Here is a 15,938-nt window from a genome sequence, read left to right on the forward strand (position 1 = left end):
GGGGAGTCTACTTGAGATTCTCTCTCTCCCTCTCCCTCTACCCCTCCCCTCTGCTTGAGTGAGCGCTCTCTTTTTCCCCTCTCTCTCCCTCTCAAATAAATCTCTAAAAAATTATGTCAAAATTTGATTATTTACATAGAGATTTTGCTAAAATGAAAAAAATATAATATATTTAATGAAATAAACATATCAAATGTTATGAATTACATATATCTTTATTTCTATCATTCACTTAAACATGGCTGGCCAGTCAATACAACACACAAAAACACACATTAATAATTAAAGCCAGTAATGTTTGATATTATCTGTCATATAAAAACCATAACTTTATATATAATTTTCGAGTTTGTCATTACAAAGATATGTTTCAGAGTAAGAGAATGGAATATATTTCAATCAATTGTTTGTTCCTTTGATTTATAATTTTAGAATATTTAGCTGTATATCATGTGGATATCACTGGTAATCTTGCTCCAGGTCCTGCAAATATTAGGGATAGGTGTGCCCTTTTTGACAACTCTATTTAAAATTTCAACATCATCCATACCCTTCATATACACTTCTTCACCTTCCTAGATTTGCTTTTCTTTAAAACACTTATCGATATTTCACATGCTATACAGTTTACTTTTTATTTATTGTTGCCTTTTTTTTCTTTACCAGAATGCAAGTAAGCTTGATAAGATTTTTGTTGTGCTGCTTTCACCGCTATATTCTCGGCACATATAACAATGTCTGGAACATACTTGGTACTCAATAAATTCACATATTCATTCATTCCTCAATCACAAAAATATTTATTGAATATCCCTTATGCTTCAGACACTGTTGAATTCTATTAATTAGTACTTGAAAAGTTAAGATAAAAAAGGACATGAAAAGTTGTACTGGCTTTTAATTAGAGAAATAAATGAACGAGGTTATCTCATCCCAGAGCTAGAGTTTTCTTGAAGGGTGTAGAGTATAAGCCACCAACCACTCCCATTTCCCAGTAGGGGATCCCGTTCAACCACTGGTTTCAATTTAAAATCACAATGTTATTTCTTTGTCACCTGTTTTAGAATATAAGACGTGACTCATAAATTCTTTAATCCCTCTTGGCAGCAAGGTTGTTTCTGGGCCCACACAGTTAATTATTGCCTCAAGAATCATCCCAGAGTAAAGATGGATGTGAACCAGCCTTAAATGGTAAGTCTCATTGTTTTAGGCTACAAAGGCTTTTATGTGGTTAAATTCTTTTTCCCCTACAAAGGGAATTCACACACATACTGCAGACATCAAAGGCTATATGCAATTAAGCAAGATCTTATTGTAAGCCTACTCATGTACTTTTGTCAAACAAAATAAAAACTGAACTTGGTTCTGAAGCTAAGTACAGTTTTGTCATTATCTCCTGTCTTTATAGCAATGTAAGTAGTGTTGCTTTTAAAAACAACAAACAGACTTAGAATCCAGAGTTTTATTTTCTGCTCTGCCACTATTAGCTATGTAACCTTGAGAAAGTTACTAGAGGTTATGTATGCACCATAAATGGTTGAAAAATTTCAAGAGCTTTTAAAATTGAAATATATATTTACAAATTAATCTAGTTATACTTTTATTGATTATGTCATATATTTAATAGATTTACAATTCAATATATTTATAATTTATATTCAGTATATTTATTTTACACATACATTTCCTATTTTATGCAGAGCAAGGAAAGAGGGAAGATATAAGGAAAGCAAAGTCTGCTTAAAAAATGAGAATTACTTGTTTAATCCATATTGATTGATAGTAAATCAAGTAGATGAGAGGAAAAAGCCAATCTAATTCTGTATTTAATTGTCCATTCAGTTTAGTCAAATATCATTTGACCCCCACGTATGGACACACAGAAGACCATCTGCCATGAGGTCTGTTGAATTCCCTGATTGCCAGTAGTGCTGGGCAACAGCTTCTGCCTAAGGACAGAAATATGTGCAAAGAAGGGATTTGAGAGTCTGATAGTTAATCAAAGGCCCAGATGGATGTGCAAAGGTTTTCAACTTAGACTGCTTATAACAGCAAGAAATGGGAAATAAATTATCCACCTATTAAAAAGAATCAGTTAAATACAATGTAATAATGAGCTATATCCATACAGGGTGGTCATTAAGGATGATGTGATAGAAACAAATGTGTTTACATGGAAAGATGCTTAGGACATATTAGATGAGAAATTAACATGAACGGGGGTATAGCCGAAGTGATTCTGTCTTCATAGTAAAAACATTATATATGAATACATGCAAATATATTTCCTTTCTCTCTTCTTCTCTCTCATTCTCTTTCTCTACTACCTCCTCTTTGCATGTATGCACATGCACACACACACATCTACAGAGATACACAGAAATCTTTGCCGCATTTATCGTTGGGTGGTGGAAATATGAATGATTCTATTTTTTATTCCTTATGCCTATACTCATAAAATTTTTAAATAATGAACATTATTATTTGTACACTAATATTTAAATGATAAACACATAATAAAAGCAGTCAATTGCTCTGCCCTCAAGCCTTGAAATTTGAGAAATCTTTAGAGTTTTCCGGATTAAGACTTATACTCCTAACAGAGAAGAGCTGATTCATCCTCTCTTGCCAATAAGGCATGACCACTTAGGGATTCTCCTGGCAATCCCGTTACTGGAGAAGTTCAATACTAGCTATACAATAATTATTCCTTAGTTTGACATTTTGTTGAATAATTCAAAACACTCTTCCGTGCCTCATTCCTTGATTCAACAATCTAGTAAATATTTATTAGACACCAAGCATGTATATTATTATCATTTTATTATTTTTATTAATTATATAGTAATATTAACAATCCATTATTTGATGATTATCATTTGATCATTATGTATTGAACACCAAGCACTTATTAAACCCAAGCCTGGTTCTATGTTAAGCAATAGGGCTATAAGAGGTGAGAAAAAAAAACTAGGTACAGTCCTTTCTTCCATGGGAAGCTGAGAAGGTCATTCACCGTTTTGAAAAAGATTAAGCTACAGCAGAGAAAGTTTAGGTGGGTGACCTGCTAAGACAAGATCAGATCTTCTAAATCTTATGCCAGGGTTCCTGGGTGGCTCAGTTGGTTTAGCGACTGCCGTCAGCTCAGGTCATGATCCTGGAGTCCCAGGATCAAGTCCCGCATCGGGCTCCCTGCTCAGCAGGGAGTCTGCTTCTCCCTCTGACCCTCCCCCCTCTCATGTGCTCTCTCTCTCATTCTCTCTCTCAAATAAATAAATAAAATCTTAAAAAAACATAAATCTTATGCCACGGCATTTTCCTGTATGCCACCCTTAAATAAAACAAACATAACCAAGATAAAACCCAAATAGTTGATTTTCTCCTACTGTAAATTGGAACAAAATTAGGAAAATAAGAAAAATAATTGTCATCCAGAAGTTTGCTGCCTTATAGCATTATCAACAGTAGCCAAAATATGGAGAGAGCCCCAATGTTCATCAACTGATGAAGGGATACAGAAGTTCGCCACCTTAAGCTAATTACTGTTAACAAGGTGGCATGCCAGAAACTTTCTATATCTCTATATGGTCAGTGTGCTTTTATAAAAAACAGGCAACTTATTAGTTAATGTAAGGCATACAACAAAATATATACCAATTCACCTTGTTCCCATTAAAGTGAGACTAAGTCTTTATTATAGATAATCCACTTCATTTTTAAAACTCATTGAATTATTCATAGTTCAAAAATCAGTGACACTCATACATAAGGGGGTTTCATAAATAAACTATGAAATGTATCATTTCACTACACAAATTTTTACAATTAAGATGAAAGATAAATATTGCCCATAAGCAATATATGATTTTCATCATAACTGGAGTTATATTTGGCATCTAGGTTTCTCTCTACACTCTTCATATTGACAAGGTTATGAGATCTTCATTCTTTATAAGAATCAACTTATTTTGTAATAAAGAAGCCATAATAGTTTAAAGAATTAAAACAGACCACACCTTCTCTCTTCTTCCTCGTCCCATCCAGTGTTTCCTCAGGTCTATTGACAAATGAGTTTGCCTCACATCAGATAATAAAAGCCGAAGGCAGATGCATGATAATTCGAGAGAAGTGACAAAAATATAACCCTTACTACATAGGAGTATATAATATGTATTGATTTTTAAATGCCATCCATATATAGTATGTGTTTTTATGAGAGTTTTCTTAAAGAAAAGAGGTTCGCCATGATGTTCTAGGACATATGGTAAGCAGCGCACACACACACATACATGGAGGCCAATTTCAGTTGAAGGTCACTTGGACCTTTAATAATAGGTACAACTGGCTTAAACCATCTCCAGTTCCCTGGGTTAAGGAGGTACAGAGTCCTCACTGCATCTCTGCTGTGGGTTCTGAGGGTGGAGTTTATAATCTCAGCTGTTGTGGGCAACAGCCTTCCATGTCCTTGGACCTCATATACTCTCTCCATCCCGCTTCCACATTTACTTGACTTCAATCCCAGTTCATTTTTTTTAATCTCTAAAAAGAATTCAAACACATCAAACTATTCATGAGCATAACAGACTTTCCTGGGGAAGGACAACATAGTTCAGAACACAAAAGTAGGGCTTTGCTTTTCAGCAACAAAAACAGGTTTTCAAAGAATAAGTAAGCATCATTCCCCCATAGTGGCATCTCACTGGCCACACCAAGTCCCAGCCTCTCTCCATCTGTTCAGCTCCTGTCTTTCCATCTCAGATTTCCTACCTCAGTCCCTCCTTCTGCACTGCTCTGGCGTTTACATTCTATCTGCTATCACACGGAGAATTGCCTTCCCTGTCACACTCCTGTGGTCTTGGTATCTGGCCATACCCACATCACACCCAGTGTCCTGTTTCAATCAGCCGTATCCAAGTATTTCCCAGATGAAGAGACTTCTCTCCCAAAAGACTTCTGTTGTGCAAAAATTAAAAAAAAAAAAAAGAAAAACATTTCTCTCTCTGCATAGATTTTGTCCCCTTTTTATTCTAAGATGCACAATTCTCATATTTTAGCATTTCTGAAATCCAGATGAGTGTGTATATATAGTAAGAGTGAAATATTTTGACAGTCAAAAGAATGTGAGTCTGGGGCTAGAAGGTAGTGATCATGACTCAAATAACATTTTTCAAAAAGAAAAGTAAGTTTGCTTTTGTCTTCCTGCCTCAAATGGCCAATGAGCTTTGTAGCAGAGACAGGCTGGTTTCTCTGTCCCAAGAGATGGAGAGAGGCTGGGATAGTCACTTCTTACTTCAGAGAGTTATTAATGAGAGTCTTGTCAACTGCTGGGTCTTCCGTTCTGAAAGGTCTGATGTGGCCACTGCACCTGTACATAGATGGCCAAACACTATGTCTTGATGAAAATCTGGGACCACTTGGACTATGGTTCAGAGTTCCAGGTGCCTAATAATACAGGTCTGAATCACCTTAACATGGCCATTTCAGAGGAGAAAAGGGAATGAACTTCAAGACAGTGAAGTTTCTATAAAACAATCAGAGATTAATGGTGCAGAAACTCATTTTTAAAATGTCAGAATAGATTGTGCAATCCTGTTGGAGGTCATCGAGAGGATGTGACCGCTGGTTGACCCGCAGGCTGGATCCAGGCAATGGGAGACCCCTGACCCCCTCCCCTGTCCTTGGAATGTACATTCCACCCACTGTTTCCATGGTGGGAGCTGTTTCAAGGACATGGCTGTGAAAGAACAATGCGGTGTTGAGACTACCTGCAAGGTACCCATGACAGAGCACACATAACGTGGTTAAAGCCTCTACGTAAATTTTCAAGATCCCGGCAGTGGGTAGGGACATTTACTCGTCTTGCGATCGCTCAAGACAAGTCTCATACGTAAGTTCCCTGACTTGTTCGACCTACCGCCTACCAATCTGGAGTGGCCGGCCTCTTTCCTCTATCTCTCCTTGCCCTCTGTGAATGAGGGCCAATTTGTGAACCAACAAATCCAAATGTGCCCAGAGCTGCTGCAAAGAGATTTTGAATCTTTATTGCCAGGAAGTGGCTACCAGGTAATTTGTGATACTGACTATAGCCCAGAAAACTACTAACAATATGATCAGTGGAGTAAAGAGATGGGAAGCCAAGAGGTGAATGCTGTAAGAAATATTTACAAATGGTGAGAAAGCAATTTGCTGTATTCTCTGAGCTAAGGTGGACTTACTGTGGCAAACGTGATCCGTGCTCTAGCCACAATCCCTCGGACCGGCCGGTTGTTCATGCCAAAGTTCATCAGTGTCTGCAGCTTCGTGCATGAGGGCTTATTTTTTCCAAACCACAGAAGACTGCTCTGTCCAGAGCATAAGTAGCAAGTCAGAAATGTCAGAAAATTCCCAGTTCCTAGAACCAGCTCTCAACCCCTAACTCTCTGGAGTGAACGTAATTCCAAAGTACCTGTTCTCCACAGACCAGTGTTTCCTCATGGCATTAAAGCTCCAGTTGCCCAAGTGATGGGTGGCTCCATAACCACCCCTTCCCTCTCTCACTTCCCCAAGCACCAGCTAGTGCTCCCTGCAACTCCCAGATAACTACTTACACTGAATTCTTGCCTCACATCTGCTTCTGGGGACCCAAACTCTGGCACCCAAAATCAGACTGGGGAATTTTTTGGTCTCTGTACATATCGTTAAGATTCTCTGTTGATGATCTTGGCTACTACAAGTGATTTGTCATTAGTTTTTGCAATTCCCATGTGCAATACCAGACAGCCCATGTTATGAAGAAATGAAGTGCAAATTAGCTGCTGATGTCATTTTTTGTCACATTATTTGTACTTGGCATTTGGGTTGGTCTATGAACATTGTTGAGAGACTTCAGTGTTTAAACATATTCATTTTTGGTTATTTATTTCAGTGTCTGTGGATTTATAACTTTGGGAAGTGATCTCTGTTTATTTTTAATGGCAGATGTCCATCTTAAAGTTAAAATTTTAAAATGTTGACACATCCACATTGTGTAGAAAATGATCATTAGCTTGTAACCAAGGTATGATCTCATATTATTACTTCTCCCTTTTATTGAAAAAAATACCTACGCTTTTATTATTTCCTCCAAGAACAAATCATATATTTGGTTGAGATAAAAAATAATATATAGTAATAAAATAATAGTGAAATTTTTTTTAACTAAGAAGCTGTTAACTTTATGGTACTCTTACAATCAATGATGTTTTAAAATTCAGGAAATGCTTGCATATGTTGTGTTAGCAATATGTGCTCATTATAAAATTTCCTAAAATAAAACCCCAAAAGTATCAAGAAAAAAAGCCATAATCTCAACACTCAAATATAAAGAGTATTATTATTATATTTATTTTTAAAGATTTTATTTATTTATTTGAGAGAGAGAGAGTGGCAGAGGCAGAGGGAGAAGTAGGCACCCCACTGAGAGCAGAGCCTGACATGGTGCCCAATACCAGGACCCTGGGATCATGACCTGCGCTGAAGGAAGACGCTTAACTGGCTGAGCCACCCAGGTGTCCCAACAGTACTATCATTTTAAAATGTATTTCCAAACATCTCCTTCTCTGTGTTTATACTCGTATATATGTATATACTCATATATAAATAAGATCATATGACACATATTATTTTATTAAATACTATTGTTACATAATAATGTTTCACGAATGTTTTTCCACTTATTCAAAAATGCCAATATCTTCCTTGACAAGAACAGATGCTATGCAGAGGTTGACTAGATGACCAGTGTATGGTAGTGATTGAGAGTACTTCTGCTTTGAAGTAGCAATCTTTGCCAACAACATTTGAAGTGTCCATCACTGTATCAAGTATTTTTAGTTACTACATTTTTGGAGAAGACTATCCAAGCATATATATGCAAATAATACCCAAATTAACTCCCTAATGCATCAATCCTGATGAAGGGAACAGGATCGTAGAGAGGTAAAACAAACCTGTCCTGAACTTTGGGGCAAGCAAGACAGGCTTAGGCAAATCCCCCAAAATGGAGGACTTAGAACAGATAGGAAGCATGAGAAAAAACAAAGGTGGGACCATTCTTCCTCTAACTTACTGTGTAAGTTTGGGCAAGTTTCTCAAGTTCTCTGTGCATTACAGTTTTATCCACTGCACCTAGAGGAAACTGACTCTTCTTTCACCATTTTGCTAGTCAAGATTTTATAAATTGATCAGTCTTTGAGTTCTGGCACACTGTAAGTAAACATGTGTGTTACTGTCTGACCAGCTTTCCTTCCGCTGTTAACACAACTCATCCCTTCCTTTTGGGGAACCACATCTTCCCCATTGTCCACCAGGACGCTTGTGGGATGCAGACCCCACCTCTGGCTCCAGGGCTGGGGTATCAACCAGGCTTGGCCAGTCAGGATACCAAATCCCTTGAATCATGATGATTGGTTCAGAGGTTAACATATGATTCCAGTCAGCCAATGAGCAACCAAGAGTCTCCAGTTGGGTTGCAAATCTGGTAGAAGATAAGTCTGAAGCTGCCTATTGGCTATCTTCTTTATTGCTTGGGGGGAGCTCATGGAGAATAAAGCAAGCAATAGGGAAACTACACAGGAAAGTAGATCCTCTCTATATTTACTTCTGAAAGTTTTTCAACAGAGGAAGTCTAGGGGCTCCAAGAGCAACAGTGACTCAGGAACCACACTGTGGCAGTTATACAAGGTGGTAAATAGACTTCAGGGAGGCAGGACTCTGGGCAGGAAGTTTCCAGCTTCAGTGATGATTCCCATATTTCAATCCTGTCATGGAAGCAGAGATCCACCACTGTGGCTTGGATAATGAGGATGTCAGTGCATTTGGGAACTGGGCTATTAGAAATCCTGCTCTTGCTGTCCACACACCACAGAAACCTCCCGGATCCTGTTGAGAGCTTGAGAGAAGGGAAAGGCTCTAAAATGCCCACCTTTATATTCCTTATCCATTTTAGTAAAGGCTTGATGTTAGACTTCAATTAAACTTGGAAACCTAGAAAAAATACAGAAATGTGATATGTCTTGCACACTTGAATTATTTAACTAGAACTCTGCCAACTGCAGAGCGTGCTCCTTTTGCTCTTTCCCCTACATTGCTTTCTTGACTCTGTACTGCCTGACACATTGTCCTGCATAAAGTAGGTCTCAGGGCAGGGTGTGCTTGTGTGTGTGTGTGTGTGTGTGTGTGTGTGTGTGTGTGTGTGTTTAAAGGAAATGAGAAGAGCTTTGTTATCATTAGGAGCAAACTGCTAAGGGGGTAGAGCAATGGGTGTGATGAAACCAGGGTTTCTGTTTGATAGGGGGAGAGAAGATGCTTGGCCTCTTTCTTCAATCATTTGTAGTACGCGGGCAAGGATGGTGGAAGAAGACATTGTATGACAAGGGTCACAACACTGAAAGGTCACAATACTCTGGGGAGGGGAAGTGGCCCTATAAGCCATTGTGAATAGAGCTTGAAAGGAGTGGTGGTAAATGGGTTGATTTTAAGCGGTCTTGAAAGTGGTGCTAAGATGATGAACTTTATTCAGTAAGTAACTGGAGTCCATGGATGTTTCTTTTTTTTTCACATGAATAATCTTTGTTTTACAATAACTCTGATCATGTAATATAGGATATTGGTTCTTAAAGAGTGATCCCAGGCCAGCAGTATTGGCATCACCTGGGAACTTGTCTGAAATGAAAATTCCTGGGCCACACCCAGACCTACCATCTAGCTGTTTAATAGTCCTTCAGGTGATGATGATGCACACCAAAGAAGTAGTGTGTGAAGGGGAAAGCGCCTTTCCCATGAGTCACTCGATGAAACTTGAATTTATTGCCTTTTAGATGTTTTAAGCCAAAGGTAAGTCATCCCACAGTGTATTAACAGGCTGCCCACCCCATATGTAGAGAAAGTAGAATTTATTCCTTCACGTAAGGAACATATTAAAGTGCTGCATTTTTCTCCTTCTATGCTGAATTCCACATGAACTATACAAAACACACCCCAACCTCAACTATTTTCTAGATAAATAAAATAAGAGAAAGCAACCTAGGGCTACAATGTAGCCACAAGGCTCCTCTCTTCCCCAGATTCTCTTGATTTCTAACTGGCCAACAGGGTTTCACTGTATTAGCCCCTGATCTAGAAGCAGGTGGATACCTTCGAGATAATGTTCATTCATGCGAATGTCACACTCAGAGAGACACCAGCTTTGGATTTCTTCAGAGCTGGTTTCAAAGCTATTTCTCAAAACCATCTCAAAGTGTTCTTGATTTAATGCCCAGGAAATACTGGCAAGGATAAAGGGACACATTCAGGAATGTTGGGACGGCCAGCAGGCAGGCAGGCTTAGCAGAAGACCTTTCTCTGAGTCCTGCCAAGGCTTAAACACGCTCTCTGGTGCACAGTGCTGCTGCTTTAGATCCAGGAGCCAAAGTTCTCCTACACTCGGGGGTCATCCTATGCTGTGGGGGTAGGACCAAGGAAGAGAGAGCCTCTATTCCCTTGGTAAGAGTCAACCAACGTTGCGGTCTCTAACCATTGGTTTTCCAACTCACTGGCTCATGCACATTTTGTTTCATAGATGTCTTGTGAATGCAATCAGAAACTCCTGGAGTTTGGAGGGAATCGTTAGGCCATGAAGAACTCTCCTTACTTTCTTCTTTGATGGATGCTCCTGTAGTCCCTTGAACACTTCCAAAGATGGGCCTCACATTATTTTGAAGACTGTGAAGTATCAGAGTGTGAACATGTCCATGGTGGTAGACCACTAAAGCAGGACTGCAAAAGAGCTACCCAAGAACCAGTCTCGAAGCACAAGGGATCATCCAACTCATCCTAGAAAGAGATTAGAGGTAGCCAGAATGATGGGGAGCATTTCTTTAAAGAGAATTGGTGTTGCTATGCTGAGACTCCCACCTCCCTCTGTAAAATGACATAAATTATTAGCATCATTGTGGGTAAGAATATTTTGCAGAGTCAGTTATATTATGTGTTTAGACCAAGGTTTCTGAACCTCAGCACTAGTGACATTTTGGGCTGGCTAATTCTTTGTAGTTTGGGCTATGTGTGCATTGTCAGATGTCTGGCAGCATCCCTGGCCTCTCCTATAGATGCAGTAGCACCTTACCCTCAATTGTGATGATCAAAACTGTCTCTGGATGTTGCCAATGTCCCCTGGAGGATAAAATTGCCCTTGGTTGAGAACCATTGAACTAAACTCTATTGTCCCTGAAAATTATTGTGTTCATGTATGTGGTGTGTGTGTGTGTGTGTGTGTGTGTGTGTGTGTGTGTGTGTGTGTTTGGTAAAACAGCTACCTGCTTACTGACCAGGAAAATGAGGAGACATATCTTGACTTCACATGATTCACGACTTTGAAAAGCTAGTTGTTGGGTTGGAGTGTCAAAGATCACTTTGCTTTCTCTTCTGCAATGCCTCCTTTGCCTCAAGCCGCATTCCTATGTGTTATTCTAGACTTCACTCAGACATTCAGAACCACACCATGGGAGGCATGGGGAGCTCTGTGATCTATAGATGATACTGCTTGGAGTTGGGAGGGAAGAAGACAGAGTGTAGGGCCAGACTTCCTGGTGGCAGGCAATGGTTTTCTGTAAAGTGAGGGCTGACTTTCACATTATAGAAATGTTTAAGAGGAGACATTCTAGGAGGACAAAGGTGAAGGTTGGTTCTCCATTCAAGGGCCAGGTATGGTAACTGGGGGCCTGGTGAAGAATTTAATTTTACTTTTTGCTGAATTATTTCTCCTTGAGTTATGGGAACTGTCAAATCCAATGTAAACAGTAAATGTTCTCAGTGCCTTAGTTCTTGTAGGTTACCCTGTTCTCTTAGATCTATTACCCTTCTACGGCCTGTATGGTGGTGCTGTGGGGAATTAAGGAATGAAGCAGGAAGGGGTGTGCTGGTGAACAGGCCATCATCTCTCGACTTCATACCCTCCTTCCCTCCATGGCCCTGCAGCTGAGAACTTATTTCCATTTTGCCAGCTAGTTCCTTGTTAGCCTCTGACAACAGGGGATTCGGGGAGAGTGCTAGGCTGGAGAAGGGAGGAAGGGCTTGCTTCTTTCTCTTTGCTGCCTCCTCTCTGTGTCACCTGGGCAATGGTTCACCATCAGCAATGGTTGGCTTAAGAAGTAGCAGTTGGGTTCCCTCTGCAATTTTTCCCTTTTTCCCTAAATCAGAGCTATGGTGGAAACACTCTGCCCCGAACAAAGATATCAGTATCAGCTGGCTGGTGCTGCCACCTTGGAGAACTGTGTTCTGATTCTGTAGGAGACCTCTTCCCAACTCTGAAGGCCTTGGTGCTGGCTACAGTGCCCACTCTTCAGAGCTCTGAACCCCAAGCTTCCAATAGCCCAATCCCCTTGCTTTATCCCCACAATCCTGGTGGGGGGGGGGGTAGCAGCTGCCTCCTATGGTCACTATAACTGCATGGCCTGGTTTCCCTTTTTGACTTTTTAGTCTTCTGTACATACTTAACCAACTCCTTATATTACATTCTCTTTATTAAAGTGACTGGTATGGTTTCTCTTTTGTTGACTGAACCTCAACAGAGAGATAAGGAAACAGGAGTTGGTTTACTTCATCTCTTTGATGAGACCAGCATAGTGGTGGCAGTTTTGCTTCGAGCCATTCTGTAATTCAGAGTGTTTCCAGCAATGCCAGCAGCAGAGCCAGCAAAGGGTTTCAGAGACAGTGGCGGGAAGGAGCATGCGATCCCCAAAAGCAACTGCCAAGTGGACAGACCGGGAGCACCCATGAGAAAATCCCCCTTCCATCCCAAATCTACAAGAAATTATGGGCTGGCTTCTCTGTTCTTCATAACAAAATAGGATCTAACCAGGTAGAGAAGAAAATATCAGAGTATATCACATATAATAAGGAGAGATAGTATCTCATGAAACTTTGGTTCAGTTTTGTATATATGCATGCATGTGCATACTGGTATGTAATATAATAAAACACCTTTTCTACTGTGGGTCTGGAAAAAAAATTAAAGAGCAGAAGGGAGGCTGACATTTAGGATTCATGTAAAATCATGAGACTTCTGTGCTTTTTTAATTCCAAGACGAATGACCTGGGCAAATGGCTGTACCATCATTCAGTCTTAAGGGCTCTTTATACACCAGAAAAACTCTCAGTAGGTAATCCCAGGGTGGGAAATGGAGGGCCCAAGAAGGCCTGAGGACACATGGCCAGTCTGTGGTCCCTGGACCCTGACTCTATTTCCTGAGGGTGCTGTACCAACCATGGCTCCTCCTGAGCTCTTCCCATTCTTTCTCTACATTGGAACCATCATGTACTTGCCCCACTCTTGTTCACTAAAATGAGTGTAGAGTCAGAACCAACCACAGTAACTGAAACAAAGTTATATCAGCTTTTCAACTGAGAGACATGTCCTTTGAATTGCTTTAGGCCCTGTGTTAAATACTATTAGACTTCACCCTATCCAGTGTTTTCCGGACTTTTGGGATTAGCGTTCTCTTTCTAAAACACGCTCTAGTTCTACTCACCACACACACACACACACACACACACACACACACACACACACACCTTTATTACAATCCCAGGGTACAGGTATCTGAGGTTATGAGGCAGGTGACCCCTCAGCCCTCAGATACCAGCACCAGCCAGACAGCTCCCCCTCACTTCAGGAGTCTGGGTTTTGTCTAAAATGTCTGTTCACAAACTGGCCATGTTTGGGCAAGAAACTGGGAGGGAGGTCTCAGAATAAAATGGCCTAGATCTAAACATTGAGAATGGGCTATTCTTCTAGAGTTTACTTTAAAGGAATACTATTACAAAAAGACTAGTGCAAACTTATCTACTTCTCAGGATCCCGGCTTCAGCTGTTGTGTGATATTTTTAACAAGCTCCTCCTCAGGCCACCTGCCCTACCTTAGCAGCATCTGGCTCTGTGATTATACTGTTCATTCCTTAGAGAGCTTCTGTTCCTCCTTGGCATTCCATCATGCACACTTCATTGTGGGACTGAGTTGCACTATGTTGCTGAGCTTTTAGAAGCTCTTTCATGCTAGGGTTAAGAAAAGAAATAGTTACCTTAAGTGTAATTAATGAAGGGCCCAGGAGATTCCACTCACAAAAGAATGCAGTGGGGTGGGGGGAGATATTATTTGGCTGCAAATTCACTTTGTTCTTCCAGCGTCTCTAACTCCTCAGCAACTTTTAAAATTCCAATTCTGTGTTGAAACTTGGACAAGATACATAGAGATTACCTGATCTAACATTACAGGCAAAGATTATAAGAACCAAGGCATTTAAATTACTTATCTGAGCTCATTTTAACTGGTTATCAGCAAAGCTATTTGACATAGCATTGATTTCCAATAGATAATTTGTCTTAGGAACATCAAATATAATCCATTGTTAAGCAGCACACCATATGGCAGGAGGGCTGCAATTTCACAAGCACTGACTTGGCATTGAACATTTAATTTAAAAGTTTGCATCAACTGGAAAGCTCCTAATGGAATATCTGGCTCAAGCTTCAAATGGCTTACACCCACAATACACCACATTAATGGAAAGGGGCATTGTTACCCACACAGGTAGAGACACACAACATCATTTCCTTGCTTAGGTGGTGGGCAAAGGGGTAATTGTGGATACAGTTGTATTTGTATTAAAAATGGTATTTTCAGGAAGTGAAGATGAAATTATAGAGCTTAGGCCCATATGATAGCTTAAGAAATGGCATGATCTCTGCTGCCCTGTTGGCATTTAACATACATGATTTCAAATGTCACGCATGTTAATATAATTTTCGGTTGGAGAAAGGAGATGCCATACTTGTAAGTCACTAGTACAGTGCTTCTCAAACTTCAATGTCAACTGGAGATCTTGTTAAAAATGCAGGTTTGGACTCAGTAGGTCTGGGTAGGGCCTGAGATGCTGTCTGAGTGACAAGTGCCCAGTTGATGGGGACACTGTTGCTCCATGCCCCACACTTAGAGTAACACAGATCTAGAAGGATTGTAGAGGAAGATGGAAAGATTGCAAACCCTAGAGACAAAACTGTAGGCACCTTGTTTCTACCATTCATTAGACGAATAATTTTACAATATCCTTGATCCATCTGAGCAGCAGTTGTCTAATGAATAAAACGGGATAATAATAATAATGATACTGTTTCAGGCAACTGAGAAAATAGTGGGCAAGTGGTTTTGAAAAGCCAGGCTGTATAAACAGTTGCTGCCTGTGGATACCATCCTACTACGTCCTCTAATCCCAAGTCTGAAGGGAAAATATGGTAACTAGGTCGAGAAAATTTCCTCAGAAAAACTCAGAGTGGATTTCTCTCCATCTGCACTTTATAATCAAATTTCCAATTGCTTGGTGGAGAGACAGTGTCCTGCAGGAAGTGGCTAATGTGCCGACAAGTACAAGAACACCTTTAGCTATAATGCATCGTGTTCGGTCTTGTTGAGATTTAATTCAACTCATGACATTCATAGGCTGTGCTATAAAAACAACTCAGCAGTAATGGCTATGTGCCCTGTTTACTTTATTATGGACCCAGGACTCTGATGGGCTTTCCAGACGACGGTGGGTCTTGAAAAGCTGCCACTGCGGGCTGTGCAAACACACAGTGTGCCCAGGCGAACCTCTGTTTGGTTCATGGGAATCTCACAGCTGAGCAAACGCAAGGGCTCTGTAAGGTCTTCCTTCCCTTCCATGGTAAACCAAGCAGGAAAGTGAATTCCTCTGGGCTAACCCACAAGATGCCTCTCTTAGGTAAATAGCAGATTTGTGAAAAGCTGTCTGTCCACTCCTGACCTATTTACATCCCAGATAGCTTTCCGGGTGCATTTTCAGCTGCCAATGAATGCTAAAGCAAAGGATAGATTTATCTGTTAGACAGTGGTCCCATTTCTACCCCATCTCCTTCCCCACTCACCTCC

Source organism: Zalophus californianus, chromosome 1, assembly GCF_009762305.2.
Source record: "Zalophus californianus isolate mZalCal1 chromosome 1, mZalCal1.pri.v2, whole genome shotgun sequence".
Taxonomy (NCBI): Eukaryota; Metazoa; Chordata; class Mammalia; order Carnivora; family Otariidae; genus Zalophus; species Zalophus californianus.